Here is an 11,939-nt window from a genome sequence, read left to right on the forward strand (position 1 = left end):
TCTTTAGTGTTCAAAAATTCTAGAGGTCTTAAAAATTCTATCAAAAATTTTACCAAATGTCTCACATGGGTGTGGGACCCACATGGAACCCACATTGTGTGGATCCCACACCCATGTGAGACATTTGGTAAAATTTTTGGTAGAATATTTGGGATCTCTAGCATTACTCCTTTCGTGTTAGTGTGGACAATCATTAATAATAATTGTTTTTCTTTTTTTATGATGAGGGGCTTGAATTAGTTTATATGTGACTTGACTAGTCTCAACGTGCCGTGGCTCTAAGGAGTCTAAAGAATTATATAATCTACAAACTAAAAAATGATAAAATAAAATAAAATAAAATGATATTGTTATATAAATAAATATAGTTACGTGATTTTCTCGACTTGTATAATAATTTTTGCTTATAGTAATATTATATCTCACTAATTTAAAATTCTAAAACCAACCTCTAATAACATGATAAGATCTTATGGCATATCACTTGGATTAGTAGTCAAAATTGAGGTAAAAACTTTTTTTTTTTTGTGTGCTTATTTACCACTTCCATGCTTGACACGTAAGCTGTTCTTCTTCTCCGTTCACAAAATTCAATTACAACTTTCTCTTATGAGGTTGGGTTTACACATTTGGTAGGAACCATTTCATTTGAGGCGATTATGTCCAATTTTAAGATTGAATTTTGTACATATAATTTTTTTTAATAAAAATTATTACACGTCCTCAGTTTTTTATCATTAAGAATTTTAAAAATAATTAATATAGAATTAATAAAAATAAATAATATTATATTCAAAACAAACAAAAAAAAAATTGATATATATTATAATCTATTATGAGGTGTCAATGGTGTTTCTTTATAAATTCAAATGTAAGTTAAATTTGCTTTATTAATAAACTACATGATAATTATTGTACAGTGCAGCTACGTAGCCCGAATTTCACTCGGCTCGAATGGTCCGAATGAGTTGGCAAGGGGTTGTTTTCTCCTTCGCCCAGTCGCACACCTTCATGCAAGCACGCGTTTGATTTCCAAAAACAGAGATAAAGTGAGAATAGAGAGGAAAACAAAGACGAAGCGGGAGTAGAGAGAGAGGAGGACGAAACTGTAGCTCGTGACCTACTGACCGAGTTGTGTGCCACTGCTGATCACCGGCCTAGTTGGTGCTGCTCACGATCAACCTGGGTGACCACCGACGACCACCAAAATTATCCTTTTGCCGCCAACACCATCGACCTGTTCATGAATCGCATTTCGACTGTTAGTGAAGGCAACTCACGGGTATTTGTGTCTTCAACTTCAACTCCTTCGCTCCCTCTTGTGTAATCTGTATATATATATATATGCCTATGAAATGTTGGAATGATTTGCTTGTGTAATCTGCAACTCACGGGTACCTGGATTTTCTGCTATCAAGGTGTTTGATGATTTGCTTGTGTTGAAATGGTGGAGTAATGATCTGGGATAGTTAAGGTTTACAAACATATTGATTAATGATCTGAAATTTGTGGCAGAACTCTTCAAACAAATAGAGATTTTGTGGGAGAAATCTTGAAACAAATTTAGTGTTTGAAACAAATCATGTGGAGTTTAATATCAGAACCTCATATTAAATGTTGGAAAATATTTGAGGCCTTCTTGAACATATTTTGCTTTGTTTGTTTGTGTTTTCCTATAAGATAGTTTGTTTTTAGGAAATTTTCCTAATAATAGTTGTGAAAAACTATTCAATAGATATAAGTAGAATGCATGTAAGGTTGCAGATACAAGTAAAATGCATGTAAGGATGGCCCAACCCTCAATGGGGCTTAAGGAAAAATCTTAATAAGAGGCCTTCTTGACCATTTATTTTGATAATTTAATAACACATGTTTTATAGCAATATTTTATTCTAATTAAATACTACATGTTTTATTCTGATTATTTTGGGGCTATTAATAGCAATGTTTTATTCTGATAATTTTGGGGTTAAATAATACATGTTTTCTTTTATTTTGATAATTAAATTTGGGGCTATTCATAGCCTTTACTATTACAAGTTTTTGGATACTATTACAAGTTTTTGGAAAAAGAGAGTTTTTCTTTTTGCTTTTTAAATTTTTAAATCATTATGTGTAGACAAGGAAATTTTGTTCTTTATTGGGCTTTTGGACAAGGAATGTTATTTTAAGTTTTAAGCTACTACTTGAGTATGTAAAGCTTTGGAATTATTTAGGATTGTATACTCTTTCTCATTGTGAATCTATATTTCAGTTTTAAGCTACAATGAACATAGATTCAAATAATACTTCATTCAATGGGATTGAGGAAGTTGAAGAACCAGACAACAATCTTTCATTAAATGAGAGTGGTGAAGTTGAAAAAACGAAGAAGGGTATGCATTTTAGCTCAAAGCAAGAAGTGTACACGTTTTATGCGAAATATGCAAAACACCTAGGATTTGCTATAGCTTATAGAACACAGAATATTGGAGATGATGGGGAGGTAAAATACTTTGAATATGAATGTGCTCGGGGGCGGACGAGAACAAAAAGACAAGAGTAAATCCTTTGGAACCATCTTTGTCATCAAAGATTGAATGTAAAGCAAGGGTAAGAGCCAGTCTATAAAAGGATGGAATATATAAGTTAACCACAATTATGCTTGAGCATATTCATGACTTGATTCCTAGTGACTAGGGATGGCAATTTAAACTCGGCCCGAAGCGGACCCGACCCCTCGACCCCGAATTGAGCGGGATTTCCCTGAAAAATACACCCGACGGGACGGGGATGGTATTCAAAAATCAATCCCCGAACATATTCGGGTCGGGGACGGGGATAAGTGTCTCAGCCCCGTACCCGGCCGTCCCCGTCCCTGTTCCCCGGTCCAGTTTATCCCCGATGTGAAATTACTATTTTATCCCTATATATATAATCAAAGCATAAAAACCATTTCCAAACTAAGCAGGTCTCACTCACTTCTCTCTCTCACAGCCATGTCTCTCTACCTCACTCACTGCCTTATCTCTCTCTCTCATCACCACCACCGCCGTCTAGCTCCCGCCATCACCACCACCGCCGCCGCTGCGTCTCTCATCCACTCCCTCTCTTCTCGACGTCGCTGACCACCACCGCCGTCCAGCTCGCACCACCACTACCACCACCGCGTCTCTCATCTACTCCCTCTCTTCTCGACGTCGCCGACCACCACCGCCGTCCACCTCGCACCACCACCACTACCACCACCGCGTCTCTCATCCACTCCCTCTCTTCTTGACGTCATCGACCACCACCGCCGTCCACCTGAAACAGATTTTTTTTTTTTTCAGATGTGGTTCAGATTTGTTTCACAAATTTCAGATCTGTTTCAGATTTGTCTCATTATACACAAATTTCATATATGATTTACACATTTGTTATTCTTGATGATGATGATGATGATGATGATGATGATATTGTTGTTGTTCTTGATGATGAATTGTTGTATTTTCTGAAGGTTTTTTTTTTTTTTTTGGCCGGGGAATGTTCGGGGTCGGGAAACCCGATCCCCGTTAGAGGGCGGGGGCGGTGATAGCTTCCCCATCGGGGATCGGGGACGGGGAGTGTGATCCCCAGCCCCGCCCCGCCCCGTTGCCATTCCTACTAGTGACTCATGGCATTTTGCAATGAATAAGAGGATTCGTACTCCTGTGAAGAGGAGGCTAGAAATAAATGATGCAGCAGGGATATGGGTGGCTAGGAATTTTCATTCTATAGTTGTTGAAGCTCGGGGATATGAGGCATTAACATTTGACGAACAAGATGCATGGAATCACATTCAAAATGATAGGAAATTGAGACTTGGGGTAGAAGATACTGATTCTCTTACACTTTATTTCCATAACATGCAACAACAAAATTCGAACTTCTATTCTACAATTGACTTAGATGAAGATGGTTGCATGCGAAACTTGTTTTGGGCGGATGCAAAGAGTAGGGCGGCATGGAAAGAATTTGGAGATGTTGTCTCATTTGACACAACCTATTGTAGATCGCCCGAACTTCCTCCGCGCGCCCCCCTTTCGGGGAGGGCGCGAATCACTTGGGTTCTTAGCTACTACAGTTCGGACTCCTGTCACGGTTCTGAATCTAATCTCACAAAGTGCAATGTAAGACTGAGAAATCACCAAAGAGTTCAAATTCGGCAAATCGTTTTGGAAAACTGATTTTAATCAAAAAGCGCCAAACATGGACTGTTTTGCCAGATTACAGAGTCGCCACCTAAATATTTTATTTTGGGAAAATTTAAGAAACCCTGACTCGTGCCAAAGGCCACGTGTCTGTCATCACCAAAGTTGCCTCGGCTCGGAAACTCGGGTACGAGAGGGGAAGGTCATGAAATGAGCACCTCCGCTCGACCGATCAAAGGATCGGCCTCTACTAAGCATGATATGTTGTTTTATAAACACATGTGTTCTTATTCCGGTTATTATCTAACTTACTACGTGATGCGCACAGCATACAAGTATAGACTGAATCACTCAATTTGGAACAAAACACCTCATGTTTGTTTTCAAAAATGGTTTGAATTTGCCACTCTCAAGTGGACTTAGAAATGCAGATTTGCCACCAAACAAGGTGGGCTTAAAATATGATGATTTGTCACTCTAAGTGGGCTTAAAACTCATATTTTGATGAATTGTTCCAATTCAAATAATGAAGCCTTCATCCACAGGCATTCATGCAGTTAAATCACTTAAGCAAATAGCCTCATGGCAAGCATGCGAAACATGGCAACACTCACACTCATACAAGTATGCTAAAGCATAAACACTCACAGTGTACTCCAAGCCAAAATAGAGAACTAGTTAGAAATCAATGCATAATCCTAACTATGCTCAAGATGACTAATGCAACACATGCAAAAATGTAACTAAATAGGCTCGGCTATCTAAGATGGTATATGAAATGCAACAATTTGATAACATGCTTTGAAACACGTATTCAAATAAGTGTATTGAAATACAATGCAGTTTGAATGATGCGTCGAGCTCGGTGCATGCAATACAAATGAATAGATGCAAACATGCTAGGCATACGATATGCTAATTGAAAATGACCCTAAACTAACTATTGAAAGCAGTTAAGTAAAAAGGAGAAAGACGTGAAGTTGGAAGACATTCACACACACACGCACACTTATTACAACATTTTCGCTCTCGACGGAGGGTCCGAATGAATTAACTAAGCTAATCTAACTAACTAATCTAATTAAGCTATTTAGACTAATTATTACACAACAAAACGAATAACTAGTAAACTACTTACTAATTATTACAACACTTAATTAATTAACAAACTAATTAATTAAACTACAAATTAAGCTAACTAACAAGTAAAGCTAATTACAAAGCACACTGCCTCAGCTCTATTCCAAGAGGTTGAAGATGTATTCTCGGTTGGCCTTCGCTCGGAAATCCATTACCGTGCTGTCAATTGTCTCTATTTGCACTTGCCTTGATCTCTGAAAATTGTGCCAATCTCCAGAATGCCTTTACTTTAACAAAGGGATCTACTGGTGGGCTGCCAGCCAGAAAAAGTGGCTGCCAGCCACTAAAACTGGCCGGTCGGCTAGTGCTACTGGCCGGTCGGCTAGTGCTACTGGCCGATCGGCTAGTAAAACTGGCCGGTCGGCTAGTTGCTCCTCCAAGCTTCTGGTTTTGCTGCAACAGAGAACAATAGAAGCACAGCAATGTATTTGCAAGACAATGTAGGCACTGCCACTCTCCCAATCATGTCTCAAGCTCAAAGGAGTGTGGCACTCGACCCTCAAGCCACCAACCAAGCACCTTGATGCATGGTGGCTGAGAACCAAGTTTATACCATGTTTATGAATGCACAAACAACACACAAAGAGCTTCCACCCTATCATGCTTGATCAAGGGTGTTAGCGACCAAGAAACATGACACGTTTCATCACTTCAAGTATGAAACGTCCCATATTTCTTGTGTTTGGATTAACGTCTGATCCAAACACATGCAATGCAACACATATATGTTATCTTGGCATGTTTTAGTTGACTCAATTCTTGTTTACACATTTTACATTACCAATCCATTCTTTAATTGGTTAAGTCCAATGTGCAAGTCCTCTAAGCAGAGGAGGTCAACCAAGAGAATGGTTCTAAGGCATAGGAGAAACCATGCCTTTGACTAGGAGGAACTCTCAAAAGAGGGTTAAAGCCATTTAAGAACTAGCCTCAATCCCATGCATTAAACTCAAACTCAAGATTAACCAATCCCCAAAACAAATCAAAAGTGAAGAAATGAGGGAGATGGCAGATTTTTCAGTGCTAAAGTGGCATGAAAAACAAGACTCTAACATGCAAACACTTCATGTACGACATGTTAGAAGGCTTAAGCATTAAAACTAGTGAAGAGCTTTACACTAAGACTATGAAAAATCAATCACAAAGGACCAAACCGGCCCTGGACAGACCTCAAACATGCTAAAATAATGGTCTAAACATGCTGAAATGAGAGCTCAAAATGCTAGAAGAACATGCACACATGTTGGCCTATAAGCAAGACATAATACACCACCCTCAAAAGCTATGAAGAAGTGAAGTATATGAGAGTGTGACTACACTATATTCACTGAAATTACATGCTAAATGGTGCCATACCATGCAAACATCACATGCACAACATGTTAAAGGCCTCAAAACTCAAAACTAATCAAGGCCCGTTACACTACAACCATACTAAGCAATGCTCAAATGACCTTGACCATTCAAAATAGACCTAAGGTAGGTTGAAACAGTAGCAAAAACATGCTAGACTTGCAGTATAGATGGCAAGAAAGGTATGCTCATGTATTGGCTCACAAATAAGGCATGAGGCTCAACTTCTCAAAAGCATTGAAAGAGTGATACATGTGGAAGTGTGACAGCGGTACATGCTCTGAAATCACATATTAAATGATGCCAAATCATGTAAACAACCCAAGCAAAGCATGCTAGAGGACTCAAAACACAAAGCTATTAAAGCCTATCATGCTATAGCCATACAAAGCAAGCCTCAAAGAGCCAAAACCACTCAAAATAGAGTTCAAGCATGCTAAAACATGATTAAAAACATGTTGGAGTATAGCCAAAATAAGCTAGAATGATGGGCTAAAGTGGCAAGCATGCAAAGCTAGTGAGCAAGGTTACACTACAAGTGTAAGAAGCATGCAAGAGGTGACTCAACCAGGCCAAAACAGAGTTACAACATGCTGAAATAAGACCAAAAATGGGCTGAGATTAAGCCAACACATGCTAGAATAACAAGCTAACTCATTAGAGGCTAGTGAGCAAGATTACACTACAAGTGCAAAGAGCAAGCAACCAATGATCAAACAAGCCAAAAATAGAGTTATGGCAGGTCTAAAAAGTCACAAAAACATGCTTGAACAAAGCCACAAAAAAGTAGAAACACATGCTCATTTGGTGAGCCATCAACACATGCAAACAAGACAAGAGGAGAGGGGACCACCCCCTCCTATTTGGGACCTCAAAACCACCTTTCCACCACTAAAATTCCTTTGGAATTCAGTGGTTTAAAGGCCAAGAAAATATTTCTTTAAAGGCTTTAAAAGATGGCAAGAAGCTTAGCAAATAAGCAACAAACAAGAGTGGATCACCCCCAACTCTAAAGAGACCTCAAACCACCATTTTTAACACTTAAAAATAGAGCTTTTTGTAGTTAACAACCAAGCCTAAAATGGCATGCAAAGGTGGTTAAACTAATGTACAAAAACAAAGCTTAAAGAGGTAGATTCTCACCCTTGAAGCACAACTCTAAAATAGCAAGCAAACAACCAACTTCTGTGCCAAAATCACTCCAAGGAGCTCCAAACAAGGTCTCCAAGAACCTCAAGCCTAAGGTTAAGGTGTTTAGCTAAGGGTTGTGTGCAAAAATGTGAAGAAAAATCAACTTCAAGCACAATATATATATATATATATATATATAGAGAGAGAGAGAGAGAAGGAATTCTAGAGAGAGAAAGAATTTTCAGCGCTAAAATTTCAGAACCTCTAACAAGGGGGAGGGACCTCCCCTTATATAGGCAATGCAAGCAAAAGCTTGCTTGACAAGCTTAAAGCTTGTTTCAATCCGTTCATACACGTGTATGGAGGATGGCTTCAATGCCCAACAGCTGGCTCAAAATATCTGAAAAAATAGAAAAATGAGAAAAAAAGGCTGCCAGCCAGTTAAGTGGCCGACCGGCCACTTAAACTAGCTGACCTACCACCCCAACTGGCTGGTAAGGATAAAAAGTGGCTGGCAAACACCAAAACTAGCCGGCAGGGCCCCACTCTCCTTCAGCCAAGAGGCACCAAGGTTTGGTCTAACAACAAGGCCAAAACACAGAGGGTTTAGAGGCTCAAAGACAAGGCGCTCGGCCGAGACCTTCGGCCACTCAAAACTAGCACAAACATGCGCAATCATCGAATGCATAGACGATGACGTCTTAGTCTTAAGGGTGGTCCAAAATGGGGTGTCTACACCTATTTGATAAACAAATATGATATGTTGTTTGCTCTGTTTGTAGGAGTTAATCACCATGGACAATCAATTTTATTTGGTTGTGGGCTGTTATGTAATGAAAACACAGAGACATTTGTTTGGTTATTTAGAGAATGGTTAGGTTGCATGTCAGATGCTCACCCAAAAGCCATAATAACTGACCAGTGCAGAGCAATGCAAAATGCCATATTAATTGTATTCCCACAGTCTCGACATCGATGGTGCTTATGGCATATAATGAAGAAAATTCTGGAGAAATTTAGAAGATATTCCCAATATGAATCTATCAAGTTCGCTTTGCAAAATGCAATTTATGATAGTTTCACAAGAACTAAATTTGATGAAGAACGGCAAGCAATGCTTGCAAAGTTCAGTCTTTATGATAATGAATGGTTAGGGGTATTATACGATCAGCGACATAGGTGGATTCCTGCCTATATGAAAGACATCTTTTGGGCTAGCATGTCAACTACACAGCGAAGTGAAAGCATGAATGCATTTTTTTGATAGATATGTGAACTCGAAGACTACTTTAAAGAAATTTATTGAGCAGTATGACTGTCACGACCCGCTTCCTGTATCTAAGGGTTAAGCATCGTGATGGTCAGTAACTGAAGTTACCACTGGCCAATTCTTAAACAATTACTAAACGCGAGCGGAAAAATATTTAAGTGGGGGTACTAAAATAATCATTGGAGCTTTTACTTTTATAACAAAAACTTATTGACCAAAAGGCCGATATTTACATATAAAGAATAGAATTATAAACACTATAAAAGTGCTCTGTGTGTCTATTTCACATCACTGCTCCTAGGACTTTCCAAAAGCTATTTCTGAATTGCATCGTTTCCTGAAAATTGGTAAATAACTATAAGCACATGGCAAAGTAAGAAATATTATACTAAGAGCATAAGGGCATAAAATTCACATGGATAATTATTGGCTAAACAAAGCTTGATATTAAAATACAGAGTATATAATATAGAGATCATTTGACATATAATACATAAATCATATAAACAAAATAATCATAACCATGGTACATAACAGAACAGAATAGATGTATGGACTCAAGGGGTGGCTCGTACAAACTCTAGAGGTGGCTCCCACCATAGTGTAGCACTTAGCTCCGTACAACACTTTGCTCCACACTGGAAATCATAACCACGGTACAAAACGGAACAGATGTATGGACTCAAGAGGTGGCTCATACGAACTCTAGAGGTAGCTTTCACAGTAGTGTAGCACTTAGCTCCGTACAGCACTTTGCTCCACACCAAAAATCAAAGTGTCAGTGGACCCATGACAGAAAGAGGGTCACAAAGTGACTAATCAGAGGGCCAATGGTTATTTAAGTCTCCCAAGGCATCGGACCTCCGTGGTGGTACTTATAAAATAATTACTCAAAATACATTTTAATAAACAATTATATCAACGGGTTTTCCTTATTATATAAAATAAGGTTTATAAATTAAAAATACTAATATAATTTATAAAACACAAATTGCGTAAAATAAATTATGGTAACTCCAAACATACGTAAAATATATGATGGTGACTCAAGGTATAATATAACTCAACTAAATGTTAATTCCAATTTTTACCTTTCGTTCATTGCCACCCACTAAATACTCCAAACTAAACTCATAGTTTTTTATATATAAAAAACTAGAAACCAGAGAGAGGATTGGAGAGCTTGGGAGATGCATAGATGATTGACATATATATATATATATATATAGTGAATCGTGGCATGGACGACAGGAGTCTTGAGCAATAAGAGACTTAGGAGGCACGTAAGTTTGTTGTACAGAAAATGTTATATTTCAATATATTATAATCTAGGAAAAATATAATAAAAATACCATAATACTCAGAAAATAATATCGAATAACAATATAAAGTTAAAATTATTTTTTTGAAATAATTTATAATTAAATAATACTAATATAAAATTCAAGGGATAACTTAAATTTTCGGGTTATTACAATGACAGTGCCTTGAGAAGGGAAGGTTAGCAAAGTCGATGAAATCGTGAATCAGTTGAAGGGAAAGGATAAGAAGGCTACGAATGCACACATAAAGTTTGATATGTAAATTTCATTTGATATGTGAATTTCTAATTTTTTTTAACCTAAATTATTAACCAATGTCTGTTACTATAGGGTCATAAGGTGCGCTAAGGTGAACCTCGTAACTTAAACCTTGATTCTACAGAAGGCATGCAACACACTATGTACCATCCAGTATGTATTCTCATAATTATATTGATTTTGATTGTTTTTATTTTAATCTGTCAAATTATTAATCACATGTTGGTACTATTTCATCATAAGGTGCTACAATCTCAATCTTACTACTATCCTTGCCTGGATGGCACGCAAGAGAGTATGTATGTACCGGTATGTGTTGAAGATATGAGTACAAATCTTTTTTACATCCATTAAATTTCATTTTAGTCAATATGTTTCTGGACAATATTTGTAATACGTACTTTGTTTTTATAGGCATGGGTTACCCCAATGCAAATGGTGGACAATATTTGAAGCACATCTCATAGTCAAGCAGGAATGAATATAAGCAGTCAAAGTTCGACACTGGCTTCAAAATTTATTGACTTCAATATAGATGCGGATCCAAATGCCCCATTTCATTTTTAGTGTCGAATCAGTGATTTGATGACAATTATTTGTAACCAAATGACAGTTTGGATAGTTTGGTTTCATTTACGTTGGCTACAATTTGTAGATTCTGTTTTGCTTCATTTGTAAATGAAGCAAGTTTTGGTTAATTATGACTGAAAGTTGAATTGGTAGGATGTGTATGAAATTGTATGAAACTGGGAGCCTCCACTTGACATACTTTTGAAGTCGTGTTGGTTTGTCTTCTATGGAAAATTTTGAGAAATAAGAGTTTTTCTGTTGGTGTTATCATGAATGAGCTTTTGTTACATGCTAAGCTCTATATCAGTGTGTTATCTTGTTTCACCTATAATTTTTCTTTATTTTGTTCTCTTTTCTTTTAATTATTACGCATTCTTTTAATTCTATTTTTTTGTTATATTCTGTTCAATCCAAATACAACAATTTTTTCATGGACAAAGCAGGTTTTTCATGGACACAACAGTTTTTACTGAAAACAGAGTTCTAATTAATTTTTGGGTGAAAATAGAATAGGTTTTTGTTGTGGGTGAAAACAAAACAGGTTTTGTAACAACATATTAAACACAAATAGAGTAGGTTTTGGTTGATGGACAAAACAGGTAAAAGCATGGACAAATCAGGTAAAAGCATGGACAGATTAGGTTTTGGTTGATGGACAGATCAAGTTTTGGTTCATGGACAGATCAGGTAAAAGCATGGACAGGCCAGGTTTTGGTTGATGGACAGATTAGGTTTTAGTTCATA

The 11,939-nt window shown here is 37.4% G+C and overlaps 1 long non-coding RNA gene across 1 annotated transcript; it reads left to right on the forward strand.

The window, feature by feature from the left end:
* The first annotated feature begins 883 nt into the window (after positions 1–883).
* LOC145813857 (uncharacterized) lies at positions 884–11,374 on the forward strand. Its single transcript, XR_014357219.1, has 4 exons — positions 884–1,282; positions 10,698–10,778; positions 10,869–10,934; positions 11,040–11,374. It is a non-coding gene; the product is annotated as an uncharacterized LOC145813857 (long non-coding RNA).
* The last annotated feature ends 565 nt before the right edge of the window (positions 11,375–11,939 follow it).

Source organism: Camellia sinensis, chromosome 15, assembly GCF_055761805.1.
Source record: "Camellia sinensis isolate YWXY chromosome 15, ASM5576180v1, whole genome shotgun sequence".
Lineage (NCBI taxonomy): Eukaryota > Viridiplantae > Streptophyta > Magnoliopsida > Ericales > Theaceae > Camellia > Camellia sinensis.